Below are 15327 nucleotides of genomic sequence, written 5' to 3' on the forward strand. Positions count from 1 at the left end.
CAAATATTTTTTTGAAACAGGTCCGGGTCCGGGGAAAAAATAAAACAATTAATATATATATATATATATATATATATATATATATATATATATATATTTATATTCGCTTATTTTTATTATGTCGGTCAATCTTAAATAGTAGGCTAAGATACAAAAAAGTACCAACCAGGGGTTGACACCATGGTCTCAGAGGCACTTGTCCGTCTGGAAAGTACAGGTCATGTTCTACTTGCCCTCAGTCATGGCCACTTGCCCTCATTATTGTTCATCTTACATAATTAGCGATCCCTTTCTTATTTTTATTTTTTTACAATGGCTGATGTGTTGTTTTTTTTTTTTTTTTTGTAGTTTGTTGATGCAGTAATGGTCTTTTCCCGTTTATTTCTTTATTAAAAGGGTCCTTAAATTATGACTTCACTGTCAATCTGGGCTGGGGACTCCTCCAAAATCATTTGGGGGCCTTACTTGATTGAAGAGAAACAACCCATTAAAGCAGGGGGAACAGAATGTTCAAAGTGGAGCAGAGATATTTTGCGCTAGTGATCTGGTTTCTTTTAACAAACTGGGATAATCTTCGAATACTTTATGCTTGTGTCGCAATGTGAATATCGATATGAAAACAAGAGACAGGGGAGCACACACTGAACGCGGACCGCTGTGCAGTGTGCAGCGTCGCGTCGTTAAGTGCCGCACGGTAACCCCAACTGGATGCGGCGCGCTGCCACACAGCACATCCATTTCCCCCGGTGGGGAGAACCATGGGAGAACAACATCCATGCAGAAAGAGAGGCAGCCGTCACGGGCCGTCGGGCTGTGGCACGTCGCGACAAACTCTGGTCTCTGGAGATAAGATTATAATCCTGCAAACGTATTCATGTTGATGTTTTGCGTGAATGAAACCCCACTGATTTATAACTAGTTGCGTTGTTGGTGGCTGAAGCTACTGCTGTTGCTGCTGCTCCGAACACTTCCGCGGTCTGTGGCAACAGCCTATCAGCGCATCGTTGTCTGATCGTTGTCATAGAGATGCCAGCCCATAATACTCTGTTGCCCGGCATCAGCCAATCAGCGCGTCGTTGTCTCTCTCTCTCTCTCTCTCTCTCTCTCACACACACTCAGCGCATGCAATGAAAGTGAATGAATACAACGAGAAGTGGAAACGAAAACGTGGAGATATTTTTCCTTTTTTCTTTTTTTTTTTTTACTATAATTCGTCCTGGGTCCGGTCGGCGGTGCCTCGCGGTCCGGACATGGACCGCGGTCCGCCTATTGAGGACCCCTGGCCTAGAGCATGAGGAGAATGTGGAATTCGCCCTTTGTCAGCCTTCTGATTGGTCCCTGACTGGCCAACCAGAAAAATCATTCACTTTTGCTACCGGGGCGGAGTTATGCAGTGGGACAAAGTCCTTTCGTTCTTTCACCGCGGTGCGGTGATGCGGAGCACGGCCGCGCCGCAGTACGGCGTTGCGCGGTCATAGCGATTTCGATAAGTATAATGAATAAGCTTCAACAAACTAGTTCAAATGAACGATATCGATGTAACTAAGATATTCGATAGGGTACATATATTTTAAATGGGCAGAATTGCAATTAAAATACATTTTATGTTGAGAGCGAGGCTATAGTTCCTCAATTTCCTGGTCAGTGCGAGGTACACAAGATGCACTGCTCTCTCTCTCTCTCTCTCTCTCTCTCTCTCTCTCTCTCTGCCCTCTGCCTGTTTCAGAGGATTAAACTAATTAAAACATGTATTTTTCTTTTGGTACTTTAAATAGCAATAATGAAAGAAAAAAAACTTTTTCCCATTCACTTCCATTATAAAAAACAATCTTCCCTGGCTTTTTTGCCCCACCTAGTAACAGAGCGACATGGGGTGGGACTTGACAAAGGATGAATTTAGTGCGGCGAGACCGTGGCTTCACTAACCTGCATAAGAACCGTCTGAGGAGAGCACAGAGAGCATGGTGCTACACAGAGCGTGACACACGCTTTACCCTTCAACATTATCACTCCCCTGTAAACACAGCAGCCCCCCCCCCCTCCTCCCCTATACTTTGTGGGTTTCTATACACCTGTGCCATCAGCATCACCGTGATGTCCCACAGACACATGCAGATAATGGACTGTGATGGTGGAGGGAGAGCCATGGGTTGTGATGATGATGGGCGTCTAAGAGCTGTGACATGACTTACAATGAGCCCAGGAGGAGAAGGAGAGGATGGTCACGCATGCACACACGCACGCACGCACGCACGCACACACGCACGCACGCACACACTCTTATATCATTTGAATGCAACTCAAGAGCATGTCATCTATCTCTCCAGTGGTGGAAGGCCGGTGCTCAGTCTTTTTATGTATTTATTCGTTTTTTTACTCAAGTAAAAGTATTAATATCACAATGTAGAATACACGCCATTGCTGTCAACCTCTTCTCTTTAATTATTTTCATTTTATTTTTTTCACTACAATTATTTGAAATTGTGAGTTACTTTGTAGATTTGGATTATTAGAAAACATGCATTAACCACTTTAGCCCTATATATACTTCAGCTGAAAATAGACGATCCAAAGATTTGTATACATTTTGAAAACTTGTGAAACGGAACAATCTACGTAATGTACTCAAGAAGACTACATTTTCAATACCAGACTTTTACTTGTAAGGGCATGGTCACACCGCACTTTAATTCTACCTATGAGGGTGGATTCTGACGATGCATTTCAATGGGGATGGCGCGGTTTGCTATCATTTGTGGTTTCCACCAAAAAACGCTCAATTTCCATTGAAATCCATTAGGTAGAATGAAACAAGTGCGGTGTGACTGTGCCTTATAGCAGGGCTCTTCAACAGGCGGTCCGGGACGGCGGGACCCCTAGGGGGTCCTCAGAGTTACTACAGGGGGTCCTCCAAATATTTGTGTGATAATATTTTTTCTCCTTTTTCATATCAGCCACTTGAACCCATAATCTGAGAACTTTAGCCAAAAATGGCAGATCTACAAGCTCACAACGCCTCACAGCACGAGGCATTGTGAGCTTGTAGATCGGCTATTTTCGGCCAAGAGGTTGGGTGTAGAGGGGAAAAAGAGACTAAGTACAGAGTGAAAGGTCAAGTTTATTCATTATTGACGGTGTTTAAAGTGGTTAAATATCTGAAAACACAAATTGACATGAATCCAAAACACAGTGATGATTGTGCTGTCAAACAATGAAACACTATGGAATCTATGATAAAGTTGTGGGGGTCCCCGCTTCATCTCTTTATCATCTAAGGGGTCCTTGGCCTGAAAACGTTGAAAACCCATGCCTTATAGTATTTCTACATTGTGGAATCAATACTTTTACTTTAGTAAAACACCTCAACATACTTCTTCCACCACGCACATGTTGGAAACGTACGCATAACCACACTCTCCCTCCATTTGAATTTGAATGCAGCAACATCTGCGGTGAGAGGGAGGGGTGTGAGCCAAGCCGTCACATATATTTGTCATGTACCTTATGGAGCATGGCCATGCTCCTCACCTCTCCTAATGGGAATGTATGGTACTGTATGTGCATAACATGATGTACGCTGTATCACACAATTACCATGTACATATTTGCATTGGCACGCATTCTGCTAGGAGTAGCAGGCTCACATGTGCTGATCGGTTCATGAAACCCTGTATGTCCACAAGAGCTGTTAGTATTTCTCACATGTGCTGAGGTTCGAGTCTGCCTGCAGGCTACAGCATGTTTGTATGTGTTAAATAAAATGCCTATGTTTGCGATAAAGTATGTTCAAACTTGAGCAAAGACAGTGTGCAAATTACCGTATATGATGGATTACAAGCTGCTCATTTGTGTGTGTGCGTGTGTGTGTGTGTGTGTGTGTGTGTGTGTGTGTGTGTGTGTGTGTGTGTGTGTGTGTGTGTGTGTGTGTGTGTGTGTGTGTGTGTGTGTGTGTGTGTGTGTGCGGGCGTGAGTGTATGTGTGTGTGTGTAATGGATTAAGCGCGCATGCAGATCTTGTCCATGGTGGGTGTCTGATGGTTGCCCTCCCACATTTCACTGTTTGGCCAGAAAACGTTGTAACTCCATAGGCCAGTAGTACTGGTTCTCAAAGTAAGGGCCCCTCAAGGGGAGTTGGCTTTTGTTACTTAAACATTTGAATGCTGAAAATAATAAAAGTTTAGGTCATATGACGTTTTACGACAGAGACGTAAAGCCACCACAATGAGAGCAAAACTGTGGCTGTTATAAACATTTCACCAAGGAAAGGTATTGACAAGGGTCAGGGCCAGGGTTGGGTTAGGGTCAGTGGTGTGATGTAACTAAGTACATTTACTGTACTTAAGTACAATTCTGAATTACTTTTACTTTACTGGAGTATTTCCAGTTTTCAGTACTTTTACTTCTACTCCACTACATCTCAGAGGCAAATGTTGTACTTTTACTCCGCTACATTTATTTTAGTTACTATTTAACTTTGTATATTTTGATTATTATATTATAAAACAAACATTAACCACTTGAGCCCTATATTAACTTTCGGCTATTTAAAAAATAGCCGATCTACAAGCTCACAATGCATCGCGATGCATTTATACAAAACTTTATAGGATTTCTATAAGAAATAGGACATTCTGCATAATGAGTACTTTCTACTTTTGGTACTTTAAGTAAATTTTGATGCCAATATTTTGTACTTTTACTCAAGTACATTTTGAATTCCGGAACGTTTACTTGTAACAGAGTAATTCTGCATTGCAGTATCCATACTTTGAGTACTTTCTCCACCAGGGTTTACTATTGGAACGTAGGAGAAAAGTAAAAGGTTTTGTACATACAAGGTTTCCACCCGACAGCGGACATCATGCAAGGTTGTATTTGTACAGTATAGCACATTTCAACAACGAGGCAATTGGATGTGCTTTAAATCCCTACATAAAACCCATCTGTTCTCTCTCTGTCTTTTAATTGCACCTGAGCTCACCTGAACCGTCTTAACTTTGCATATTTCTGCTCTTTATCAATGCATATTATGTTTCTTTTGTTTCAATGCTTTGAATTGTTTTGTTTTTAACCATGTTCAGATACCGTTACCGTGCAGAAGAGAAGAGAAAAGATGAAAAAAGAAAGTAACTCAATCGAAGGCAGCGGCAACACAGAAAGGTCTTAAGTCGTGTTTTAAAAGAAATAAGAGTGGCAGCAGACCATGCAGATTTCTGGGAGCAGGCATGTGCACACATAGACATCAAAGGAGGCCCTTTTATCCGTCCGTAAAAAGTGCCCTCTCCAGACCATGAATGCAGTTTTTACTATGGTGAACTCCTTTCCATGCCATATTGTATCATCCTGAAGCAAGCATTCAAGAGAACTGCTTTGTCCAAACTCTCTGAACTTGAATGCAGCATTTGAAAGAATTGCCCTCTCGGTGTAGGAATCTATGCCGTACACCAGTGTTGTATCAAGCACGAAAAATAGCCGACCTCCAAGCTCACAACGTATCGTGCTGTGGCGCATTGTGAGCTTGGAGGTCTGCTATTTTCGATATTATCACCAAAAGAGCCCTTTTAGAAGTTTCAGCACCTGCCTCATTCTCTGCCTCATTCTCTGCACGTCTGGGAGTTTGTTGCAGATATGTGGTGCATTGAAAACCGGTAAATGCTGCTTTTATTGTTGGTCACGTTTGGAATTATGTACTGCATGTGAGGGAGGCGCATCGGACGAGAGACAGAAGTGTGTAGTTAATAGCCCTGCAGGCAACAAACGCAGCCTCCCTGAGGCTGCCTGGGCCTCCCCAGAGAGATGGACCCCCCCCCCCCCCCCCCCCACACACACACACACACACACACACACACACAGCAATCTGGACAGATGGGTGGGCAAGACCCACCGCATCCCTGCAAGCCAAGAGGGGAGTATAGGATATGGACTCACTGATAGATGATAAGAAACAAGACCATTCATCTCTCTCTCTCTCTCTCTCTCTCTCTCTCTCTCTCTCTCTCTTCTCTCTCTCTCATCGACCAGTTGGCCAAAGTAGAAAATAGGGCTTTCAAGGTGGTAAATGTGTTTTGAATTAATAATCTGTATCAATATTTGCCTTTGAGATGTAGTAAAAACATGTACATGTACTGTACCTCGGTACTTAAATGCACTTTTCCATCACTGCTCTCGTGACTTCTTTCTCTCTCTGCCTCCACGTTCAACTTTCATCATGGATACTGTAGATCATCGGACTTCCCACACCCACACTTGCTGATATGAACAAATAAGGCCATCATCTCACGCTTAGCACTCTCAATAACAAATGACACCGATCACCCCCTGTATCGCTATACTTCCACCTCACGCCATCGGGGCAAAGATACCGATCCTTGAAGTTGAAAAAGGCTGGCTTTAGCAGGAGTTTTGTCCCCTCAGCCATTGCTGCACAAACAAACTGCCCTGCCCCCTTTCCGTGCACAGTGGGAACCTCATGATCTGTCTTTGTGATATGTTGTTTACGTGTTACATGGTCATGTGTTGTTGTTTTTGTTGTTTTCAAACAGACTTGTGAAGAGTCAAGACAAATATCCCTTCAGGGCATCTTGACTATACTTGTACTGTTCTCCGTTTTTGTCTAATAAAATGTTCAATCAATCAATCAATCAATCAATCAATCAATCAATCAATCAATCAATCAATCAATCAATCAATGAGGTACTTTTACTTCACTGGTGGAGTAGTTCCAATTTTCATACTTTTACTTCTACTACATCTCAGAGGATAATATTGTACTTTTTACTCTGTTACAGTTATTTGAAAAAGTTACTAGTTGCTTTGTAGATTTTGATTATCATTACAAAACATATTAAACTGCTTCAGCCCTATATACAGTTCTGAGTACGTTCTACTTTTGGTACTTTTTGTTACCAATACTTATGTACTTTTTACCCAAGTTAATTTAGGATTCCAGACTTTTACTTATTGTATTTCTACATTGCAATGTTTAAAAAAAGAAAACAACTTTTACAACCACTATACCAGGGTTCTCCAATTAGTTTTCCCCAAGGGCCGAATTATGTCTAGGGTACCAAGCCGAGGGCCACAACATTGCAGGGGGCGACGGTGGCGTTCCCACTACTCCAGCGACAGTTTTCGTCATTGTCGGGTGACAATCTTGTATGTCCAAAACCGTTTGTTTTGAATTTATCATTTTAAAACTGATTTAAACTAGTGAAAACAGCCGATCTACAAGCACACAACGCCTCGCACCGCGAGGCTGTTTTCACTACTTTTGTGCGACGGCCTTGTATGATTTGCAGAAGAACGTACAAATTTGGAGATACAAGATTTCCACCCGTCAACAACGATATACGCCTATTGGGGAACCCTGCACTATACTATAGCTGCCTTTCACCCTTACAGGATGGATTTGAAGTGGTAAGCTCATGCATTTTGCTATTTTTGGAGCATGAACAACAGCAGCCATGTAACGACTGTTAAGCGCTGCATAAATAAGCCCTTACTCCACCAGATGAAGCGATAGGGGGGTAATTGCAAACGGATGAGAAAGATGAAACGCCAAATTGTTTTCTGTACTCTGGTGGTGATGGAGCTTTTTAGTTTAGCATATTTCAGGAATATCTGATCCTGTACAGAGATGCACGCAGGCAGCCAGCTAGCAAGAATAAAATGCTCCGCAGCACAAGTCCTGTATCCATTTATCTTATGTTAAGCGTAAGAAAATGGTAATTTTGTCCAAGGAGAGTAAAAATAGCAGAAATGGAGAATGAGTTATGCTGTATATAAACGTGAGACAGGCGGTCAGGATGGATATTATCTTTTTAATTAAGAAAACCTAGTGAGCTTGTAGATAATCTATTTTTGGCATATTTTCCCCCCAGAATAGGGTTGCTATTAAGGGTTCAAGTGGTTTCCGAAAATGGATGCACCTGACCTGGTGGTCCACACGGGAGTCGAACCCGGGTTTCTCGCGCGAGTTGCGCAGCGTGGGATAGGACGCACCAAAGATAAACATCTTTACCGCTAGCCTAAAGGGGAGATAATAGGCCTCTGGTCTCAGGATAGGCTCCACGTCACTCTGCTACACTGACATTAGCCATCCTGCCAGCCAGTGTGTGTGTGTGTGTGTGTGTGTGTGTGTGTGTGTGTGTGTGTGTGTGTGTGTGTGTGTGTGTGTGTGTGTGTGTGCACGCGCCTGTGCATGTGCATGTGCACGTGCGAGTGCGTGTGCGCGCGTTGAGACAGCAGGAGATGGTGCGCGGCCTGGTGTCACCCTTAGGACGTCACATCTGTTCCCTCCAGCTGCACGAACACACACACACACACACACACACACACACACACACACACACACACACACACACACACACACACACACACACACACACACACACACACACACACACACACACACACACACACACACACACACACACCATCATCATCATCATCATCATCGCCACCTCCCTGTCTCAACATTGCACAGTACAACACATGCCAGCCTGGCTTAAGTGTATCTGTAGCCTGGGCTTCCTCTTTTAGCCCATGCATGCAGGGCAGTATGTGTATAGCGTACACTGTACATGTGCCGTCATGTCCTATTGGCGCTGTGCACATGACAGGCTCTCCACCACGTGTGTGTGTGCGGCTGTGCGCGTGTGTGAGGGAAGGCCTGCCCTAATGTACATATCTTCACTGTCGGGCGGAAACCTGGCATCTCCAAGTTTCTAATGTGTACGTTTTTTTTCTTGTAAAGTAAAGGCCCTGCTTCATCGTACAAGACTGTCGCACAAGACTAGTGAAAATTGCAGATCTACAAGCACACAACGCCTCGCACCGTGTGCTTGTAGAACGGCTATTTTCACTACTTTAAATAGTTTTTTTTAAATGATGGATACAAAACAGTTTGGGAAATACAAGGTTTCCAAACCGACATTAACAACGATATGGATTTCGATCCATAAAAGATCTGCAAAAAGTAGCAGATGTGCATTTTATGTGTTTATTTCGTCATCGCTCAACACTATGGCAGCATGGTGGTGGTGATTGCGACATCCCCCCGTTCTTGTGAAAAAGATGAAAACGGGACCGCCAGATATTCAAAACATTCCGCGATTCTACCAATGATCTCATTCTTTGAGATCATTGGGGAGCCGCCGGGAGCTATTTTCAGCAAAGAGGTTTGGTGTAGAGTGGAAAAAGAGCATACTAAGTACAAAGTGAAAGGGCATGTTTATTAGGTAATGACGGCTCAAGTGGTTAAATATCTGAATCTATGAAAAGGTTGTGGGGGTCCCTGCTTCGTCTCTCCCTCAACTAAGGGGTCCTTAGCCTGAAGACGTTGAAGACCCCTGTACTAGGACATGACGTATACATGTGTAGGCAGAAGAATATAGGAGTTAAGAGCTTTCTGGCCTGACAACGACGACAGCGACATGCCATGGTGACCGCAGGGCCATTCTGCCTTGATGCAGCAGGGCTGCAGAAATAGGCTGATGTGTTTAAATGAAGCATGAACATGCCATGCTGCATGGCTTATACTGGAGCTCAGGGGTGTCGCACCAAATTCTGGGCCCTGGGTACAAGGATTCACTGCGGGCCCCCGCACAATTATTTTGTGCTTTAACTATTGAAAAATAGCAGATATATAAGCTCACTTGTAGATCTGTTATTTTTGAAAAATCGTGAACATTTGTGCAAGTCTTCTAATAGTTCAAATCCTTCTAATGTTTCTATGTCAGTGGTGCTCAAACCTTTTCATGTGAAGGACCCCCCAAAATTATATGTACTAGAAAAAAGCCCCCTGCGGGGGCCTGGTCCCTTTCCTATGTGAAAGTCCCCTGTACCCGGAGATGTCTACAGTCCAGTGGGCAGCTAAGCAATACAAATTTAGGATAGCTCAATATTAAATATGCATTTTCTTTCCAAAATGCAAAATAGTGTGAAATGGGGGGGTTAAAATAAAAAATAAATACATTTCTGTAACTGTAGAGAACAAACAGCATATTTGGTGTAGGCAATTTTATTTCAGTTCTAAAAAGGTGTAATAGTTGTGAGTGACATGGACATGAACAGTGATATAAGTAGCATCAGTAATTAGGCACACACACACACACACACACACACACACACACACACACACACACACACACACACACACACACACACACACACACACACACACACACACACACACACACACACACACATAGGCGTATTCGTAGGTCCCCAGGTACGGGGGTCCGATTTGGACCGGCCCAGCCCACAACGGCCCACTTCGGTCTCATTCGCGGCCGACGGCCGCCGAAAAATCGGATCGGGTCGGGTTGGATCGGCCGAACATTCGGTTCGGTTTGGGTTTCTGTGTGCATTTCCAGGTCGGTTCTGGTGTGTAATAATGAGTTAGCACACAGCGCAGCATGTACATACGTGCACACTACACACAGACAGTCACACACACACACACACACACACACACACACACACACACACACACACACACACACACACACACACACACACACTACCAGGACAGTGTTAAACTTAATATCACCAACAGTGTGTGTTGGTCAGCCTCACACACCACAGACACATGACACATGTTCAAAACCAGACGGAAATAACTGACCACTGCATAACTCACATCAAGTTCAAATTCACACGCAAAGACCATGCAGCCAAAACTAAAGCACTATCATTGTAACACAACGCACACACCAACACAGTGCTGGCACTGTGCGTAAAGACGCACAGTGGAGAGCTGCTTAGACATGCCCAAGTGGTGCCCAACAAATTGACCAAAGGCACAATGCAATTAGAATAGAATAATAAACTACTTGTTTATATATCCTACCTTATTGAATGAGCATCCGTCGCAGTGCGCGGTGCACAAAACGTGATAAGCGGCCATCGTATGGAATGATATAATCCGAAACGGGTGGCAGCAGTGCGCTATTCTCCGCGACGATGCAGTCCTTATTCAACAAACACACAAGAGTCTCTTTTTCCATTGCCATAAAGCTCCGTGTTCATCATCATCATCATCACCTATTCCTTCTTGGGCCGCGGCCGTTCCAACGTTGTTTCGGGCGGCCGAGCTTCTAGTAATAATAATGCACTGTCTGATAGCTCCACTTCCCCGACAATAGGTGATTTGGCTGTGGGTAGACCATCCGATGTAGACAGCACTACTGGCCGGTAGCGACGCCTCCTCGTCCTCGCTGACAAAATAATTATTTTCAGTACAGTAGGCTGCTGCTGGGCTGCATCTGCCTCCAGATATTTTCGTTTTTTATCTCTTACTTTCTCCGCAATTTGCACGCACGGTTGAGCCATAGAGTTATAATATTAAGGGTTGAGCACTGGACACTGGTCCTCTATCCCGCCACCATTTTTTGAACGGGTTACGTTGACACGGAGCAAACCACTTGAGCAGGGGGAATGGAGTCTCTACCTAACCTCCCTCTACCAGTCACAATCACTCCACCACCCCCCCCCCTTAATAACAATGTATAATGGACCGGGCCGGCCCAGTGTGAGACTGGTCACTGGTGACTGCGTGTCGGCCAGACCGGTTGTGCGCACATATCGTCCGCGTGGTCCTAGTGCCGGCCCTATTTGAGGCTTTTTTCCTCTCCTTTTTGGATTTCAGCGTCACGGCAGCCCAACTGGTGGTCCGCGGCCCACGGGGGACAAAACGTACGTGTCCCCGGCCGTTCCTACGCCGCTGCACACACACACACACACACACACACTTTTCCTAATAAAATATATACAAAAACTCACCCACCAGGCGGGTGAATAATGTCTGTGTCATTAAAAGTGCAGTGCTATAGGGGCAAAAGTAGATGAATTGAGTTTGTCACATGGTTTATTGCAGCAGTAAGAACAACAGTACAACAAAAGAATGGGGCAAAAGTACACCTGAGGCTGGCTAAATAGTGCAACGTCAAGACATAATAAGGCATATGGTGTTATTGAAATTTTTTAGGTGTTTTGATTAGCAATAAATAATGTTCTGTTATTCCCCCTCCCCCTTAAATGCTTGCTTAAATGATCATGTAATGTAAGTGTTGACCTCTAAGGACCTTCCAGGGAGAGTGCTCATGTGCGTCTTGCGGTGACACGCTGCCTTCTCGCACCTTCTCTTTTTTGGTACTGTACTGCTCTTGTTTTTACTCTTATCTATTTTTTCCTACTTCTCTGTAACTTTGTAAATAACTGTATACTGCTGTGCCACAACTGGACAACTAAATTTCCCCCTTGGGATAATAAAGGTATCTATCTATCTATCTATAAAGGAGTTCGGTATAAACAATGTTGTCAGTTGTTCCGTCGTCATCACTTCCAATGACAGGGTGTGGCTGTTTCCCGGCTGACTGGTCCGATCAGGGTTATCTGAGAATTATATAGCAGGATTTTAGAAAAGAAAGGTAAATTAGAATGTAGAAAAAGAAGTGTTTGGGAAAATATGTCATTTGATTTTCTCTTCCGACTTTCCATACAATGCACAACTGAAAGATTTGTATATTGTAAACAATATACTATATATGTAATATATAGAATTAAGTATTTGTGACAATATAGTTTGTGTATGCATAGTGTCAAGGACATTATGTGTAATATACATGATGTGTTGACACATTTTACTACATGACTAAAACGTGGATGCAAGCAGAGCAGGTCAGACATAATATTAGTGTTTGCATGTGATGGGAGGATGCAATGACTTGCGCTGTACTTGTGACTGTAACTGAACAATCACTGACATTGGGTACACACACACACACACACACACACACACACACACACACACACACACACACACACACACACACACACACACACACACACACACACACACACACACACACACACACACACACACAGTTATTACAACCCTTTTTTTAAATTAAATATAGAATGTAATATTCAGGCCTATTTTATACAGGCTATTTGAAAATAGGCGATATGGGACGTGTTGTGAGCTTTCAAACATTTTAGTACTTTTACTCCCCAAACGGGGTCTGGAGGTCCTCCCCCCAAAAACCTTTTGTAGATCTGTGTTCTGGTGAATGTTTTATTTTTATAATTTTATTATGCTTGCTTTACTCGCATTGGAAAAGGGTGGGTACAATATCAGCAATTAAAATGCAAAAAGTAGGTGTACAGAATTTGATTTGATAAATTAGGAATATATCTGAATATATCTGTGAGATTCCATGCACTGCCCACACCCCTGCGCACATAGTAGATGTAATGTCCTGTGTTCTGGTGAATTTTTGGAGTTTGATACAAACACTGAGTGTACAGGAGTGTTGGCAAGCCTGTACACAATGCAGGGGCAAAGAGCTGTATTATTCACTTTTGTTCCCTTTTAACACATCTACTGCCTCTTAATCTGAAGGTTGCTTGGTGCCTCGGCGCCACGTCGTTTCCTCCGTCGGCCGCCGCTATTATTTTGAAGGGCCGGAAGGGGGTTGTTTTTGTTTTTTTGGATTATCACTTGACGGCAACGATTACGTCATCTAGTCACATGACAGTGTGCGACAAGAAGATGAAGATGGCTGCGCCCTGCCTTGAACCTTGTTTACATTTAGATCTGCTGCAAAATGTCTCAAAATGGCTATTTTGTTTAAATGAAGTTTCTTTATGGGCCTCTCCATTGACTTAACATTGAGGAGCTTCACTTCGCGTGCACGCCCAACGTGCGTTGTAAACAAATCGCCGACATTACCGATGCGGGCGGGACCGGAGCGACGTACAGTAAGTAATCATATCTTTACTGTATATACAGTAAGATTCACAGTCCTCACCGTCAACGGCGCCATGGTATTAACCCTTTCAATGACAGTCCTCACCGTCAAGGGCGGCAGAAGAGTTAAGTGTATTTTGATGGTAATACTTTTGTACTTTTACTCAAGTAACACATTCGAACACACACATTTTACTTGTAACAGAGTACTTTTTTACCTAAGTAGAAATATTTCAGTACTTTTCCACTCGCAGCATCAACGGACGTTGCTGTTGGTGTTATACACCGAATCGTGACCTATAGAAAACGGTGACTGCGATGTTTTGTTGTTTTAAATAATGTTTATGTAATTTCTACACAGATGTTGTTTGTTTTAGGTAATTTCTACACACGTTGTTGTTCATAGCTTAGGAGGATAGGATCGAGTAGGCCATGGGAGGGAGAGTAGCCTACTTTTACCTAAGTAAAAACATACTTTTTCAACTCTGCATCCACGCATGTTGCTGTTATACTCCGAATCGTGACCTATAGAAAACGGTGCCCACAACGTTTTGTTGTTTCTCGCACACACGTGTGGTCGGCGCGCATGTGTGCGTGCACATACAAATGAGAGTGAATAAAGCAAAAATAAACAGCACAATATGTCAGCAAGTGTTGAAAGAAAGTAAACAAAATTAAGTAAATAATCACCTGTTGTTGTTGCTGCTGCTTCTGCTGCTGCTGTTGCTTTAACCACGCGTATAGTAGTTGCGTTTCTGACGGCCAAGGGATGTCTTTTTTTTTCGTCCCATGTTTTTACACGGGAGGTGTAAAAGGAAGATCTGTCCCAACGATGTCGTTTCTTGAATTTGACTTGGAAAGATTGCATCGCCGACTACTGAGCAAACATGTGTTTAATTTTAAATGGATTTACAGTCCTGTTTGCTGGTGTTGTGTCTGTGTGACGATAACTCTGCACCAGAGCAGTACGTGCAATGAGTATGTGACGCGAAGAGTACAACAGCTGTTGGCACATGCGCAGTTGGTAATGGGTGGTCCTAGCGGGCAAAATAGCTGGCTAAAAAGCGCCTGAATAATTTCGTTTTATATTAACTGTACGCCAATGTAAGTACATTGATGGTGGCAAATGTGCCTATAACGTTGGCAGAGTACTGATCAGTACATATGCCAAGTGTGGAACCTCTAGGATTAGTGGTTTGCTGGGAATAGGGAGCATACGCCATTTGGCACTCCATGGACCATTTGGGGGCACTCCATGGACCCCTTCTCCAATTACTATATGTAAGATTTGACCACAGACTCCCATCTCAAAACATTTAGTTCCAGGGACCCTCCCTCAGGGACCCTCCCCAGGGACCCTCCCTCGCAAAATTTTTGTTACAAATGTTCGCTTAAAAAATACATATATTCAAAGATTTGCAAACATTTTCACAACTTTTCAAAAATAGCAGATCTAGAAGTATAAAATAATGAAGGCCCCTCCCTCCACCTTGGGCCCTGGTAACTCAGTCCCACTCCCCCCCCCCCTTGTGACGCCCCTGCTGGAGCTCTCTAGCTTCTAGACACACTGCATTA

This window comes from Nannobrachium achirus, assembly GCF_963921795.1.
Source record: "Nannobrachium achirus genome assembly, chromosome: 9".
In the NCBI taxonomy this organism is placed as follows: Eukaryota; Metazoa; Chordata; class Actinopteri; order Myctophiformes; family Myctophidae; genus Nannobrachium; species Nannobrachium achirus.